General features: G+C 52.3%; 1 protein-coding gene and 1 non-coding gene across 3 annotated transcripts in view; one reads left to right on the top strand and one right to left on the bottom strand.

Moving 5' to 3' along the window:
* The window catches only part of TSPAN9 (tetraspanin 9), a 190,374-nt gene that overhangs the window by 3,829 nt on the left and 170,499 nt on the right, over nt 1-16,046 (top strand). For both annotated transcript variants that reach the window (XM_027965719.2, XM_060411572.1), the window contains exon 2: nt 4,393-4,461. The gene's annotated coding sequence lies outside the window, so the exon portion shown is untranslated. The remainder of the gene's footprint in view (nt 1-4,392; nt 4,462-16,046) is intronic.
* TRNAG-CCC (transfer RNA glycine (anticodon CCC)) lies at nt 4,194-4,266 on the bottom strand. The gene has a single exon. It is a non-coding gene; the product is annotated as a tRNA-Gly (tRNA).

Below are 16,046 nucleotides of genomic sequence, written 5' to 3'. Positions count from 1 at the left end.
TTCCTTCCACTCTTTAGGATCCTACTCATGTCTGAGCTCCTTCACAGAGCCATCCCCAAAGAACCTTTTGGCATTTTATGTCTTCATCTCTCCTGGCTTTGCCACACTGCTTGGGGGTGATTCTTTAATGTGTGTCTTAGTACAAGAGTCTGTGCTGGGACTTCCTTGGTGGTCCAGTGGATAAAACTCTGCACTCCCAATGCAGGGGCCTGGGTTTGATCCCTGGTCGGGGAACTAAGACCCCACATACTGCAAGTTAAGAGTTCGTATACAGCACCTAAGTCCACGTACCTCAACTGGAGAACATGCATTGCAACAAAGACCCAGTTCAGTTCAGTTGCTCAGTTGTGTCCGACTCTTTGCAACTCCATGAACTGTAGCACGCCAGGCCTCCCTGTCCATCAACAACTCCTAGAGTTCACTCAGACTCGCGTCCATCAAGTCAGTGATGCCATCCAGCCATCTCATCCTCTGTCATCCCCTTCTCCTCCTGCCCCAAATCCCTCCTGGCATCAGAGTCTTTTCCAGTCAACTCTTCACATGAGGTAGCCAAAGTACTGGAGTTTCAGCTTTAGCATCATTCCTTCCAAAGAACACCCAGGACTGATCTTTAGAATGGACTGGTTGGATCTCCTTGCAGTCCAAGGGACTCTCAAGAGTCTTCTCCAACACCACAGTTCAAAAGCATCAATTCTTCGGTGCTCAGCTTTCTTCACAGTCCAACTCTCCCATCCATACATGACCACTGGAAAAACCATAGCCTTGACTAGACGGACCTTTGTTGGCAAAGTAATGTCTCTGCTTTTGAATATGCTGTCTAGGTTGGTCATAACTTTCCTTCCAAGGAGTAAGACCCAGTGCAGCCAAAATAAATAATTAATAAAGCTTTCTTAATGTTAAAAAGAGTTTGTGCTGATCTACATCTGATGATACAAAACAATAGAATGGGAAAGACTAGAGATCTCTTCAAAAAATTAGAGCTACCAAGGGAACATTTCATGCAAAGAAGGGCACTGCATATAAGGACAGAAAAAATAAAGGACAGAAATGGTATGGACCTAACAGAAGCAGAAGAGATTTAGAAGAGATGGTGAGAATACAAAGAACTATACAAAAAAGATCTTAATGACCCAGATAACTGTGATGGTGTGATCACTCACCTAGAGCCAGACATCCTGGAGTGTGAAGTCAAGTGGACCTTAGGAAGCATCACTCTGAATAAAGCTAGTGGAGGTGATGGAATTCCAGCTGAGCTATTTCAAATCCTAAAAGATGATGCTGTTAAAGTGCTCCACCCAGTATGCCAGAAAATTTGGAAAACTCAGCAGTGGCCACAGGACTGGAAAAAGTCAGTTTTCATTCCAATCCCTTAGAAAGGCAATGCCAAAGAATGCTCAAACTACTGCACAATTGCACTCATGTCACATGCTAGCAAAGTAATGCTCAAAATTCTCCAAGCTAGGCTTCAATAGTACATGAAGCGAGAACTTCCAGATGTTCAAGCTGGATTTAGGAAAGGCAGAGGAACCAGGGATCAAATTGCCAACATCCCTTGGGTCATAGAAAAAGCAAGGGAATTCCAGAAAAACATCTATTTCTTCTTCATTGACTATGCCAAAGCCTTTGACTGTGTGGATCACAATAAACTGGAAAATTCTTAGATGGGAATACCAGAGCACCTTTACCTGCCTTCTGAGAAATCTGTATGCATGTCAAGAAGCAACAGTTAGAACTGGGCATGGAACAACAGACTGTTTCCAAATTGAGAAAGGAGTGTGTCAAGGCTGTATATCGTCACCCTGCTCGTATATAACTTATATGCAGAATACACCACATGAAATGCCGGGCTGGAGGAAGCACAAACTATCATCAAGATTGCCGGGAGAAATATCAATAACCTCAGATATGCAGATGACACCACCCTTATGGCAGAAAGCAAAGAGGAACTAAAGAGTCTTTTGATGAAAGTGAAAGAAGAGAGTGAAAAAGCTGGCTTAAAACTCAACATTCAAAAAACGAAGATCATGGCATCTGGTCCCATCACTTCATGGCAAATAGATGGGGAAACAACAGAAACAGTGACAGACTTTATTTTCTTGGGCTCCAAAATCACTTGTAACGGTGACTGCTGCCATGAAATTAGGAGATGCTTGCTCCTTGGAAGAACAGCTAGGACAAACCTAGACAGCATGTTAAAAAGCAGAGACATTACTTTGCCAACAAAGGCCCCTATAGTCAAAGCTACGGTTTTTCCAGTTGTCATGCATGGATATGAGAGTTGAACCATAAAGAAGGCTGAGGGCTGAAGAATTGATGCTTTTGAACTGTGTTGTTGGAGAAGACTCTTGAGAGTCCCCTAGACTGCAAAGAGATCCAACTAGTCAATCCTAAAGGAAATCAGTCCTGAATATTCATTGGAAGGACTGATGCTGAAGCTGAAGCTCCCATACTTTGGCCACCTGATGCGAAGAAATAGCTCATTAGAAAAGATCCTGATGCTGGGAAAGACTGAAGGCAGGAGAGGATGAAATGGTTGGATGGCATCACTGACCTGATGGACATGAGTTTGAGCAAGCTCTGTGAATTGGTGATGGACAGGGAAGCCTGGTGTGCTGGGGTTCATGGGGTTGCAAAGGGTCTGACATGACTGAGCGACTGGACTGAACAGATACAAAAATGAAAATGGTAAAGGTCCTTGTTTTCATGGGGCACATAATGCAATAAAGGGTTAAGAAAGATCTTCCGAAAAATGACAGTTCAAAATATAAGGTGAGCAGCCTATGAAAGTATAATATGGATTCAAACGGGGTTGGAGTTGATCACTCTGATTCTAGAGGAACACATCATGTACCAGATGTGTTTGTCGTGAACACTGAAGGACCGCTTTCCTTTCGACAGAAGGAAGGAAGGTGAGCCTGAGGAACAGCACTGAGGAAGTGCTGGGGCTTTGAACAGCTCAGTGGGGCCAATGAGTAGATTGTGTTGGGGGAACCTTGAACCTTCTAGAATCCCAAGTTTGCATCTGCAGCACCATTTGTGCACGAGCCTGGCTTTCTCCGGAGTCATGTTTCCACGAAGGGCCAAATGTTTCCTGTATATATCTTCGCATCCCAAATTAACCACACTTTCAACTTCTGCAACAGTTTAATCTCTCACTTGATGGCCATTTTTCACCAAGTTTTTATTGCTCCTCGAAAGTAACTTTGGGGCTTTCACTGGTGGCTCAGTGATGTAGAAGTCACCTGCCCGTGCCAGAGATGTGGGTTCAACCCCTGGTCTGGAAAGATCGCACATGCCTTGGAGCAAGTAAGCCCATGCACCACGACTTTGTATTCTAGTACTTTAGTGCCTGAGAACTGCAGCTACTGAAACCTGTGTGCCCTAGAGCCCGTGCTCCACAACAAGAGAAGCCACAGCAATGAGAAGCCCATTCATCGCAGTGAGAGTAGTCCCTGCTCCCTGCAACTAGAGAAGAGCCCGCACAGCACAAAGAGCCCGCACAGCCAAAAATAAATAAGTAAATAAAATTATATAAAAAAAGGAACTTTGGATGTAGCAGAGATGGATGCAACAAAGTGGCCTCAGAGGGTCTCTCTCCTGTCTCAGTCAACTTACACACTTTCAGATACACGAAACTTTGTCTCACTGTGAGTGGTCAGAATTCCAGACAGTAAATCCTTTGGATGCCAAGGGTCTACCCCAGGGATGGCAAATACCTGGGACAGATACTCTTACTGTTAGAAGGGCCCCTAGCAGACATCACTAATCCATCTTGGATGTCTTTCCCGCTGAGTCTTTAGCACCGACCACCCGCTGAGTGCTTTCCAGGTGGCGCTAGTGGTAAAAAATCTGCCTGCCAGTTCAGGTAGACGAAAGAGACGCAGGTTCTATCCCTGGGTTGGGAAGATCCCCTGGAGGAGGGCATGGCAACCCACTCTAGTATTCCTGCCTGGAAAATTCCATGGACAGAGGAGCCTGGCATGCTACAATCCAAGGGGGCGCAAAGAGCTGGGCATGACTGAAGCGACTTAGCATGCACCAGCTGAATGGACTATCACAGCAGCCAAAACCCATTTGCCCTTCTGGCCTTCTCCAGTTGTTGAATGAATAAGGTTTTTCTTTTTTTTTTTTTTTTTTTAATATTTTATTTGGCTGCGCCTAGGAGAGTCTTAGTTGCGGCTTGTGGGATCTAGTTCCCTGACCAGGGATTGAACCTGCGTCCCCTGCATTGGGAGCGCAGAGTCTTAGCCACTGGACCACCAGGGAAGTCCTAATGAGCGGGTTCTTGATGGGAGAGACTGCAGACCAAAGAATGGCCGTTGCTGGACAGATTTCGCCCTGGAGTGCCTTTACAGCAGGTAATCACCTAGTGTTTTGTGTATTTTCCTGCAGAAATATCCTGGGATCGTCTCTGATCTGTCAGCCGTCAAGGTATTTGCAGGAAATTCAAGGAAAAAACAGGTCAGTGCCGGTCTGGGTTCACCATGTGGTGGGGCCTCTGAAAGTCTGAGTGTTATAAACTGTTAAAAGCCAGAGTCTCTCTTGCCCTTTCACTGTGAGTTGGGGGCTGAGGATGGACTGGGATGTTGACATTTTCTAGCTGTCTCTCTGCCCCCCAGCTCTTGACTTTGAATTGATAAGCCCCTCAAATTGGGCTTTTGGGGGCCAGGGAGATAGTCCCTCCTCCTCGCTGTTTCTGAATGGTAGCTGGCAGTATTCTTAATTTCTTTCTTCACCACCCTGATGGTAGGGAGGAAGCCTGGGGGAATACAGGAGAGGCCTTTAACTTCCTGCTTCCTGTCTCCTCCCGGGCAGTGGGCTCGGGAGCCAGAGTGGAGGACCTCCCACCAGCCGGCCAGAAAAGAATCTCTGGGAATCTGGCCAGTCCCACCTGTATCTGTTCCTCTTTACTGGGCCCTGCAGGAAAGCCTCTAGCCCTCTGGGTGGGCACCCTCTGCCAGGATGCTCACCAGGGGTCCTCATCTCTGCTCCTGCAGGCTCCGGGGGGATATTGCTGGTAGCTTCTTTCTTCCCACCACCCGTGTGTTGAGGCCCCTGCGGAGCTGGATGTGGATGGCAGCCTACCCAGGCTTCTGCTGTGGATGGTGCTGATTCAGGTTCCAGCGCCGCTGCCTACAGACCTGGGTCTTTTAATGTTTTACCTGATGTGCGTTTTATCCTGTGGCTTCCTCCTGCTGGGTGGTTTGTGAATCTCTTACCTTTCAGAACCTGACTGCGTGGTGGAGGGGGTGGTGTGGTGATAAGGGTGGTGGGTGGGAAGTTTTCTTGTCAAGAGTCCCTTCTTTGTGAGTCCCAGCACAGCTGTTTGGAGCCCCAGGAGCAGCCTCGGGCCTCTTACTGGCCTGCTGTGCTTGTCACACGACACTCAGGTGCCAGAATTCATATTTGTCATCGTCATCGTCTGCCAGTGTCAGTACGTCCACAGCTACTTTAGGTTTCCTTGGTGGCTTAGACGGTAGAGAATCTGCATCTGATGTAGAAGATCTGGGTTCAACCCCAGAGTCAGAAAGATCCCCTGGAGAAGGAAATGGCAACCCGCTCCAGTATTCTTGCCTGGAAAATCCCATGGACAGAGGGGCCTGGCGGGCTACAGTCCATGGGGTCGCAAAGAGTCCGACACGGCTGAGTGACTCACACACACACAGACACACCTAATTTAACATGGCTGCAGTATTGAATCTTACTTTTACTCTCATTTAGTTTCCACGAGGGTCCTGCGGGGTAGCTCGCATTTCCCGTTTCGCAATGGCAGCAGTTAAGTGGAACGCAGGCCAGAGACTTGCCTAAGACCACATCTTTAGTGCTGGGGGCGGGGTCAGCAGCTCAACAAGCCCTCAGCCTTGCCGTTCCAGCTGACCTTCGGCCCCTCCTATCAGGCCAGGGAATCTGCTCCTGTCCCTCCTTGAGTCTGCAGTCTGCTGCAGCCAGGATGTAGGCTCTCATTCTAAGTCATTCCCCGCTCCCTTGGGGCCTGGCAGGGGAGGGGGGGGGTTGTGCTTTCAGTCTGCCGCCCTGGGATTTGGGGCACCGCCTACAGGACGACTGGCCGGCAGCCGGCACGAGGCCAGGCCGAAGGAAGCCAGTCTGCTGAAAATCCGGTGGCGGGGATGGAGGGAATTGTGCACAAGTGGGTGAGGGTCATCGCCGGTCCTGCCTTGTCCTGCCCCATCACAGAAATCCCACAGGGCCTGCCTGGAGGGGCCCTGCCAAGCCCAGCATGCTGGGAGGAGCCTCAAGGGAGGAGCCGGACAGCTGAGCATCACTTGCCATCTAGCCAGACGGCTGTCCTTCTGTGGGTCTGTGCTGAAGGCAGAGTCGGGGGTCTGAGTAAAGGCCCTTCTGGACAGGAAGTTTATCCCCTCCTGAGGCTTTCTCAGGCTTTGATTTAGCTAGGTCTTCTCCTGCGGTTGAGCCTCTGGAGTGGTGACCAGCTCCGGGTGGAAGGTTGTCTACCTTTGCCTGGTTAGGTGACCTGGGGCAGGCCTGTCTCCTCCCCTCCATCGCTCAGATGCCTTCTGTGTCTGGCCTTGAGGTGGACGGAGGATGGAAGGACGAGGTTAATGAGTGAACCAGAGCTCTGAGTCCTGATGGAAGCTGGGCTGGGGGCTGAGGATGTCCACAGAGACGGCTGCCCGACTGGTTAGCTAGCGGCCTGACTTCTGTCCTGCGCTGACGCCTCTGTGGCCACTCTCATTTCACCTGCTTCCTGCCCCAGCCTGATGAGTTTAGGAGGAAGAGCCCCCATCTCTGGGCTCCAGCCCAATACATTAATAGTCTGAGTGTCAGTTAGAGCCCCTGGCTTCCCAGGTGGCTCAGATGTAAAGACTCTACCTGCCACAAAAGAGACGTGGGTTTGATCCCTGGGTCGGGAAGATCCCCTGGAGGAGGAAATGGCAACCTACTAAAGTATTCTTGCCTGGAGAATCCCATGGACAGAGGAACCTGGTGGGCTATAGTCTATGGGGTTGCAAAGAGTGAGACACGACTGAGCGACTAACATCTTCTTAGAGCCCCAGTCTGGTGGAATGAGAACATCCGCCAGGTGGAGGCCGGCTTCCCCCTGCCCTCCTCTCAAACCAGATCTGCAGCCCAAACTCAGCGGCACTGGCGGGGCTCTCGAAGAGGCAGCCAGGAACTGCGAGTCTGCGGGCTCACCCATCACCATGTGCGCTTTGGTCCCTGATCAGCAGCCACGTGTAGATGAGTTTTTTTTTTTTTTTTTTTAATAATTTTTACTTATTGGCTGTGCTGGGTCTTCGTTGCTGTGTGAGGGCTTTTCTCTAATTGCGGAAAGGGGGTGCTACTCTCTAGTTGCGATGCACAGGCTTTTCATCGTGGTGGTTTTTCTGGTTGCAGAGCATGGGCTCTAGGCACGTGGGCTTCAGCAGTTGCAGACCCCGGGTTGCTAGAGCACAGGCTCAATCGTTGTGGTGCTTGGACTTAGTCGGCCTTCCCAGGGGTAAAACACCTGCCTGCCAGTGCAGGAGACGTGGGAGACTCAGGCTCCATCCCTGGGTTGGGAAGATCCCCTGGAGGAGGGCATGCCAGCCCACTCTAGTATTCTTGCCTGGAGAAACCCTGGACAGAGAGAGGAGCCTGGTGGGCCCCAGTTCATGGGGTCGCAAAGAGTCAGACACGACTGAAGCAACTTAGCACACTCACATAAACTTAGTTGCTCCGAGGCATGTGGGATCTTCCCAGACCAGGGATTGAACCAGTGTCTCCTGCATTGGCAGGAGATTCTTTACTGCTTAGTCACTAGGGAAGTCCTAGAGATGAGTTTTGAGTGTCTGGCTTAATACTGTCTGTGTGTTTGAGGTTCCCACCCCCTCCCCACTCCCTTTCCAGGACATGGAAATTTATTGCACTTTGAATACTTCCTTGCTTTCTGAGAGTCTTGTAATCATCTCTACACCCAGTGTCAGCATTTGTAAAAATATCTGACCTTGTGCTGCAAGCAGGAAAGGATAGGGGTGGAGAGCCGCCCAGGGGGTCTGAAGAGTCAGGCATCTCAGCCTGTCCCTGGAACCCCCTACTTGTTGGGGAGGCTTGGCTGTCACTGCAGGAAGACTGAGGGTCCCTCAGCCCCCCATGTAGGATCTTGATGTGTTTCTGGCCTTGGCCTTGGCAACGCAGGGCCACTGCTAACCCTCAAAGCATCTTTGTGCAGATTCAAAAAATGCACTGACTCAATGGACATGAGTTTGAGCAAACTCCAGAAGACAGTGAAGGACAGGGAAGGCTGGTGTGCTGCAGACCATGGGGTTGCAAAGAATCAGACATGACTTAGTGACTGGAAAATAACAGGTGAAAAAGAAAATAAATTAGAGTGAGTAAATTGTTGTAAACCTGAACAATGTCCCTCTCTACCTGGGCCAGCCTTCTGGAGCCCTGGCGAGCAGTGGCCCTGTGCTTGTGCGTCCATCCCAGCATAGCTTGTGCTCCCTGCAACCCCGGGAGGAGAGGGGCTTGGGTTCAGAGCTGGGGAGAGGGCCTGGGGTGGGAACGGGCCTCTGAGAGCAGTGGACGGGGAGGGGCGTGATCTCAGGGAGTGCTCAGAGCAAGGGTAGAACTGGGTGTGGCTGTGTGTGTGTGTCAGTGAGTGTGTGTGTGTGTATGTCTGTGTATGTGTGAGTGTGTGTTTGCACTTGTCTGAGTATGTATGTGTGTGTCAGTGTGTGTGTGTGTATGTCTGTGTGTATGTGTGTGTGTTTGTGCTTGTCTGAGTGTGTGTGTGTGTCAGTATGTGTATGTGCATGTGCAAGTATGTGTTTATGTGTGAGTATATGTGTGTGTGGGTGTGTGTGCGCGCAAGTATGTGTATGCACGAGTGTGTGTTTATGTCTGTGTGTATATGTGTGTGTCTGTGTGTGTGTGTGAGTATATATGTGTGTGTGCATGTGTGTATCTGTGAGTATGCATGTGTGTATATGTGTGCATCTGTGAGTATATGTGTGTATGTATGTGTGTGTATGTGTGTGCACATGCGTGTATGTCTATGTGTATGTGTGTGTCTGTGAGTGTGTGTATGTCTGTGAGTATGCATGTGTGTATATGTGTGTGTCTGTGAGTATATGTGTGTGTATGTGTGAGTGTGCATGCGAGTGTGTGTATGTCTGTGTGTATGTGTGTGTGTCTGTGAGTATGCATGTGTGTATGTGTGAGTGTGTATGAGTATATCTGTGTGTATATGTGTGTCTTTGAGTATGCGTGTGTGTGAGTGTGTGCGAGTAGTGTATGTGTGTCAGTGTGTGTGTGTGCGAGTGTGTGTGTGCTTGTCTCAGCGTGTTTGCGCGTGTGGGTTTGTCTAGAAGGGCATTCTCCTGCATCCTTCTCTTAGCTGAGAGGCCCACCTGAGCCCTTTCACCAGGTCAGCATATACCTGTGATGCGAACGCCCCCCTCCCTTTAGAGTGTGAAGCAAACACAGTTCCTGGCTGCCGGCCCCAGTGTGGAGGCTGAGGTTTTGGGTCAGTGCTCTCCAACAAGCCCCGGGGGCATGGGTCCTGCCCTGGCAAGCCCCCCACCCCACGGTTGGAAGGGCTCAGAGGAGCGGGGTGCCAGGCGGGTCAGAGTAGGGGGTGTGAACATGTAGAATGACATGTTTTGTTTCAGGCAAAGTGAGGTGGAGCTCGAAGCTTGCCATTTCCGCTCGTCTCATCCTGGGAGATTCTAAACAGCTTTGTTTAAACACTGGACATGCTGACTGCAGAGAACTGAATCTTCCTTGGGTCCCCCAGGAAGGCGATCAGGTTTGAAGCCACAGTTGGGCTCTGGATGTAGCCCGAGGGACCCGAGGGTGGGGGGAGCTCTCGGAGCACCCCCGGGGCGTGAGTCGCTCCACACTAGCAGCTGTTACAGAGGGGCTCCTGCTGGCTTGCTGCTGGGCTGGGGCACCAGCACGGGGTCACCACCTGCCATCCAGGCTGGGGCAGTAGAGAGGGAAGCGGGGTAGATTCTGGTCTGGGCTCTGCCTGCCCCTGCTGTAGACCGAGAAACTGGGAATGGTGGTGGCCAGCTGGCCTGGGTCCACGGATGTCTCCTACTAGAGGCAGTCAGTCCCTGCAGTGTAGGGAGAATAATACAGGACACTGTCTCATTGAGGGCAGGGTTGGGTGGGCTGTTCTCTGAGGACCCCTAGAGGAGCCCAGGGGAGGTGTGGCTGGGGCTTAAGAGACCAGGATGGCAAGCTGGGAGGTTGGATCAAGACGGGCATGGCCCGGTGATTCGGCTGGAAGGGGGAGGAACAAGCTGGCCATGGGGGCGAGCCTTTACTCAGGGGCACCTGGAGTGCCCCCCAGAGGAGACTGATCTTGGCAGACTAGCAGTGGACAGCTGGTGTTGGCCCCTAAACAGCGGAGTGCCAGGATGAAAGTGGATTTTTAGGAAAATAGGCTTGTTGCAGAATTCAAGGTGAATTTTTAAAAAGTACCTTTTTGTTTTTGTTGTTGCACAAAAATAATACAAACTCCTTATAACCTGCAAATGATACAGATGTTGTAGAAAGGGAAAATCTATAATCCTACCCTTCTGAGGCAATCACTATTAATACTTCGGTTTATGTTCTTTCCAGGTATTTTAATGATAGACTAGCATCCAGCTGTCTACCTACTATCTTAATTTCCATAAATAGCATCGCATTATACTAACTGGAAGGGCTTCCCTGATGGCTCAGATGGTGAAGAATCTGCCTGCAATGTGGGAGATCAGGTTCGATCCCTGGGTTGGGGAGATCCGCTGAAGAAGGGAATGGCAACCCACTCTAGTATTCTTGCCTGGAGTATTCCATGGACAGAGGAGTCTGGCAAGCTACAGTTCATGGGGTCCCAAAAGGTCAGACATGATTGCGTGACAAGCACAATATACTAAATGGAAACTTCTTTAGATGTCCTTCTGAACTGATCCTCAGGGACCAGGCACAGCTCATTGGGCTTGGCCCCTGAGCTTGTGGATACGGATGTGGTCAGCTGGGGCCCTGCAGGGCCTGGGTGGTCTGGTGGCAGTCAGCTGGGAGCTCTGGAGGGTGGCCTGGGTGGTCCAGAAGCCCCTCTGGCACATGTCGGGCTGGTACTGGCTCGCTGCTTGGCCTCTCTTCCCCGATGTGATTTCTCATTCTCAAGGGACCTGGCCTTTTACGTGAAATTGGAATCTTCAAGACCTCTTGAGATGGAAGTTCTGAGGTCTCACAATGTAATATCTACCCTCTGCTTGGTCAGAGCAAGTCACTAGACCCACTGGAACCTTAGGGCTGGGGCAGAGACGCCCCTCTTGATGGGAGGGCTGGCAGTCATATCAAGAGCAGGTGTGTTGAGAGGTGGGAGGGCGAGGCTGTGCAGTCCCTGCACGGGCCCAGGAGGAAAGACTGGGATGCTGGGGGCTCCACCTCACAGATGTCTGGAGGACAGTCCAGGCTCTGCCCCTTCTCAGCCCCCTTTGCCCACGTGGGTCACCCAGGGATACTGGCAAAGGCAGGACGCGTGACCCTCCTGCTGGCTTAGTGGTACCTTCTGTGTACGTGTGTGTGTGTGTGGGGAGCTGCTTATCTGGCAGGAGACGAGAGTGAGCTAGAGTGAGGGCTTTGTAACGGACAGCTCTCTGGTCGAGAAGTAGGGTGGGAGCCTGCCTGTCCTTCGGAAACTACTGGCCCCTTGGCTGCTTAGTACCAGCTGCTGATTCTCATGGCATCTCCGGAGAATGTGTGTCAGTGAGTGAAGCAAGGGTCCTAATGAAAGCCAGCCGGTCACTCCAGACTCAGGCCTCTGCCGGCCCTCACCTCATTTATTCATTTGCCCAGCAAGTGGGACACCCCTAGTGCTCCAGACTTTCTCTCCCTGTCCCCTCCCACCTTCAGAGGTGGAGCGAGAAGACCCTCCCGCTCGATCCGACTTTGCTTCCCAGACAACTCACAGTGAGCCTCACATTCTGACTTCCCCTGATGTTTCTGTTTGTATGGCTGTCTTATCACCTGCCACGTGTGGTATCTCTTCTTTTGTGTGAAATGTCTGAAGTGGCAGGGAGGCAGGAGGAATCAGGGTGGGCGGGGGAGAGCCAGCTCGGGGGTCGTTGGGGAATGCTGCTCCCAGGTTCGAGGATGCTGCGGTGGAGCCGCTGGAGAAGTCCTCCCAGGGTTCTCATTCATCCCGCTTCCTTCTCCCTGGGGCCCCTGCCTGGCCTTGATGAAGTACTTTCCTGCACACCCTGTTCGTTTCCCCTGTCGTCTGCCGGGTGCTTTGTGCATTCATCAGCCGAGAACAAAGGCCGAGAGGGCTTTCACGTTTGAAAACCCCTTGATGTTTTATTTTCTCCCTGCTCTCTCCCAGCATCTCTCAGAAAAGAACTGTCTTGTGGCTGAAAGGTTCGCTGTTTGTGAAGCCGTCCAGGCCACACGACTCGGCCTTGTGGCTCTTCTCTCCCCGTCCTAGGCTGTCCCGGGGGTGGGAAGGGACCCGGCTCCGAGACAGGACAGGGCTCGGTGGAGACTGGGGGCGGGACGGAGCAGGCCGCTGCAGCTGCCCTGATGCTTTCCCAGGTGCCAGGCCGCCGGCGTCCTGCTCCTGTTGCTGGGTTTGTGATATCTGATCAGCTCTCGGGCTTAATGTGTCCCGGTGCTTAGAGTTAAGAACGTGCAGAGCTGACACTGCAGACCTCGGAGAAATCTGGCCTCACAAGTGAGACAAGGAACCGCAGCCTCTCCTTTTGGCCGAGGAGCTGGAAAAACTAAATGGAGGTTCTCGGCCTGCACCAGTCGAGAGTCTGCTACTTCCAGGCAGATGGTAGGTAAACTCTCCCTCCGGGGAGACCCAGGAGGCCCATCTCTGATCCCTGACTTCTCTGCCCATGCCTCCACCCAGAGTTCTGGTTCTCTGTGGCTGGGAGAATGGATTCACATGTCAGCAGCGTCAGGAGTCATTGGCAGGTGAGCCCTGGCCAATTTTGAGTCTGTGAGGGTCCCAGTCATCTTTTGGCCCTGGTGCTCTGTGTGATCAGAGAATGTCAGGTGATGTGAGGTTAGGTGAGTCTCTGACCTGTTCTGGGCTACCAGAGGCCTTCTCTGTTTCATCAAGTTCTCCCATTTCCCCCTGAGGCTTGGCCCCGCAGCGTCCATGGCACCAGGTCTGGGCTCTGAAGGCCGAGTGAGAAGGGATGGGATCGCTTGTAGAGGGGGCCAGAGCTCTCTCTACAGGGCTCAGAGGAGAAGCCCGCCTGACCTAGTTTGGAATAAAACTGAGGCTACGTCTGTTTCATCATTTGCTTTCATCCCTGCTCATCCAAATGATGTTCAGCTGATGGTGCTGTGCCCATGATCGAGGTGGGGGGATCTGACCCTCTCTTTGTGGGGCAGGGTGAGGGAAGGCGCTGGGCTGGGGGGGCGGTGAGCCCCACCCTGACCGCGGGGCACAGGGAGGGGTAGACCGCAATTCCTTAGACTGTGGGGCTTTTCTCCTTTGGACCCCCACCAAAAATGGCTACATTTTCAAGTTGCCAAAAATTAAATTTTCCTTGCCTCAAAATAAATTTTCATTGCCAAAAAATCCTCACAGGCATTCACTGGAGGGATGGTTCATCTTTAAACAAACACCTAAGAGAGAGTATCTGTCTTAGGACAGTGGTTAAGTCAAGTTTCATTGACATTTCTGACCTGTGTCAGGAGCTAAACCATTCGGGGATGCCACATCTTAAACCCCGTGGTGCAGTCTCCACCCACGCTGGTGTTTCTGAGACCCTGCATCCCCTTCCCTACTTCTGGACTCTGAGCAGTATTTGTGTGGCCAGAGGACTCACACTGAAGACTTGTGTAGCCTCCAGTCTCTGCCCGGCTGGGGCATTTCCGTCAACTCACCTTAACCTCTGTCTCTTTATTTCTGTTGAAAGGCAGGGGCCTGGATTTTCCCCTCCACTGATGCTCTGCCTGTTTTCTTGTCACTGAGCACTCGGTGTGCCCTCAAATCTCTTTTGAATGAATGAATACTTGCTTCGAGATTTGAAAAGAAACATGTCCTTCATCCAGTCCGTTTCCCCAGACACTTGGAGCACTCGCTTGATTTAAAAGCATCCATCTTCATGGTGGGCTTCCCTGGCGGCTCAGACAGTAAAGAGTCTGCCTGCGGTGTAGGAGACCCCAGGTTCGATCCCTGGGTCGGGAAGATCCCCTGGAGAAGGAGATGGCAACCCACTCCAGTATTCTTGCCTGGAGAATCCTGTGGACGGAGGAGCCTGTAGGGCTACAGTCCGTGGGGTCTCAAAGGGTCGGACACGACTGAGCAGTTAACACATCTTCAGTCTCAAGGCTGGGAGCTGTCTCTGGGGAGGGCTAAGGACTCTCAACTCGGGAGCTTCTTATTAATGTGTCTGTATCTGGGAGGGAGACTGATGGTGACCTCTCCTGAGGAGGCGGACAGGAAATTGTGGGGAAGAGGAGGACACTGCCTGGAAGTTTCCCGAGGAGGAGCCCGAGGCTGACTCCCCCAGGAGCTCCCCGCTAGAGGAGCAGAGAGGGCTGGAGCCAGCCTAGCCAGACCCCGACCCTGGACTCTGTCTTTCTTACCACCCGCCTCACCTGCCCCCACCTTCCTCAGCTCCCCCTGGGAGCGCCTCAGAGTCTCCGGCACCTGTAGGTGTTGACCCCACGGGGCCCGCGGGCAGCGTTGTAGGAAAACATGCATCAAAAATGGCCAAATCCCGGAGGACTTGGGAGAGGCACGTGCGCGGTTATTTTGGGTTTGGTGGGCCGGGCTCGGATCTCTTTGGCATTCCTGGCCGCTGGCCTCTCTCAGAATTGACCAGAATGGAAGGATGGTAGAAACTGAGGCTCCAGGAATAGCGCAGGAATTTGCTCATTCTTAACCCCTTAACGAGGTGCCGCCCTGCCTGGAGCCCACAGAGTGCTGGAATGGGGAGCAGGGAGGAGGTAGGTCTCAGGCAGTTTCCTCTTTTTCATCCGGGGAGGAGCGGGAGGCAGCCCAGGGCTGACTTGAGGCCAGTCTGATAAGGAGCAGCATTTAGAGGCCGGAGGCGTGTCCCTCCCCACGCTGGCCCATCCCTGCTTCTTGAGGGGGTTGCCTGGTGAACTCCCAGCAGCTGGGTTGGTACTTCCCTCTCTCTGGATCTCTGCTCTTTCTGTTTCTGGATCTCTTGAGCCTTGGCAGGCTCGGGGCAGCTCTGGCCTTGGGTCTTGGGAAGCCTCATCTCTCTCTCCCTTCCCCAGAGTCAGGCTCAGGGACCCTTTTGTTCAGTGCACATGAAGGGGGCAGGTACCAAGCACCCACCCTGTGGCAGGTCAGTAGCCCAGGGGTGCCAGGCATCTGCCTTTGCCCCAGAGGAGCTGGGCTGGGTGTGCAGAGACCGTGTAGACCGCCACAGACTCAGCACCGTCCGCAGTGCTGGAGGGGCAGTGGGGATCACAGCAGGCGAGCGGGTCAGGGGAAAGAGCAGCCCCAGAGGACCCCTCCCTGGTCCTGGGTCAGCCACGTCACTTCTCTGGACCTTCCTGTTCTTCAGTGTAAAGTGAGGAGTCTGTGATCCCCAAGCCCTTTCTGGGCTTGAGAGTTTCCCTGATTCCAGGGGTCTCGGGGAGGAAGACCTGTCTCAGACGGGTGGAATATTTTTGTTGCCTCCCCTCTGTGTTCCAAACGGGCTCCCAGGGTGGACCTTTCAGCTGGGTCATCCCCATGGGGACAGGCTGGGGGCTCGGATGTCACGGCTGGGTCTCTAGCCTCTCTCCTGTCCTGCATGGGACACTGGGAAGTCTGACTTTAGGTTCAAGAGCTTGGCTGTCCTCGTGCAGGAGGAGGTGGTCACCCCTTGGGCTACAAGATGAGGTTCAAGCCGCTGAGTGAGGCTCAGAGTCTGCAGGGGCCTGGAGCAGTATCCAGCCTCCCTGCTGCCCACCCGAGGCCAGTCTGTCCGGTCTGTCTTGTGATGCTCTCCATGCAGCCTGTCACTCCTCAGTGTCCTTGGCGTGGTCTGCCTGACTCAGAATGCCCCTCCCATCCTGCATTGTTCTTTTCTCTTATAAGCATTGTATTA

Source organism: Ovis aries, chromosome 3, assembly GCF_016772045.2.
Source record: "Ovis aries strain OAR_USU_Benz2616 breed Rambouillet chromosome 3, ARS-UI_Ramb_v3.0, whole genome shotgun sequence".
In the NCBI taxonomy this organism is placed as follows: domain Eukaryota; kingdom Metazoa; phylum Chordata; class Mammalia; order Artiodactyla; family Bovidae; genus Ovis; species Ovis aries.
This window is presented reverse-complemented; position numbering and strand designations above follow the sequence as displayed.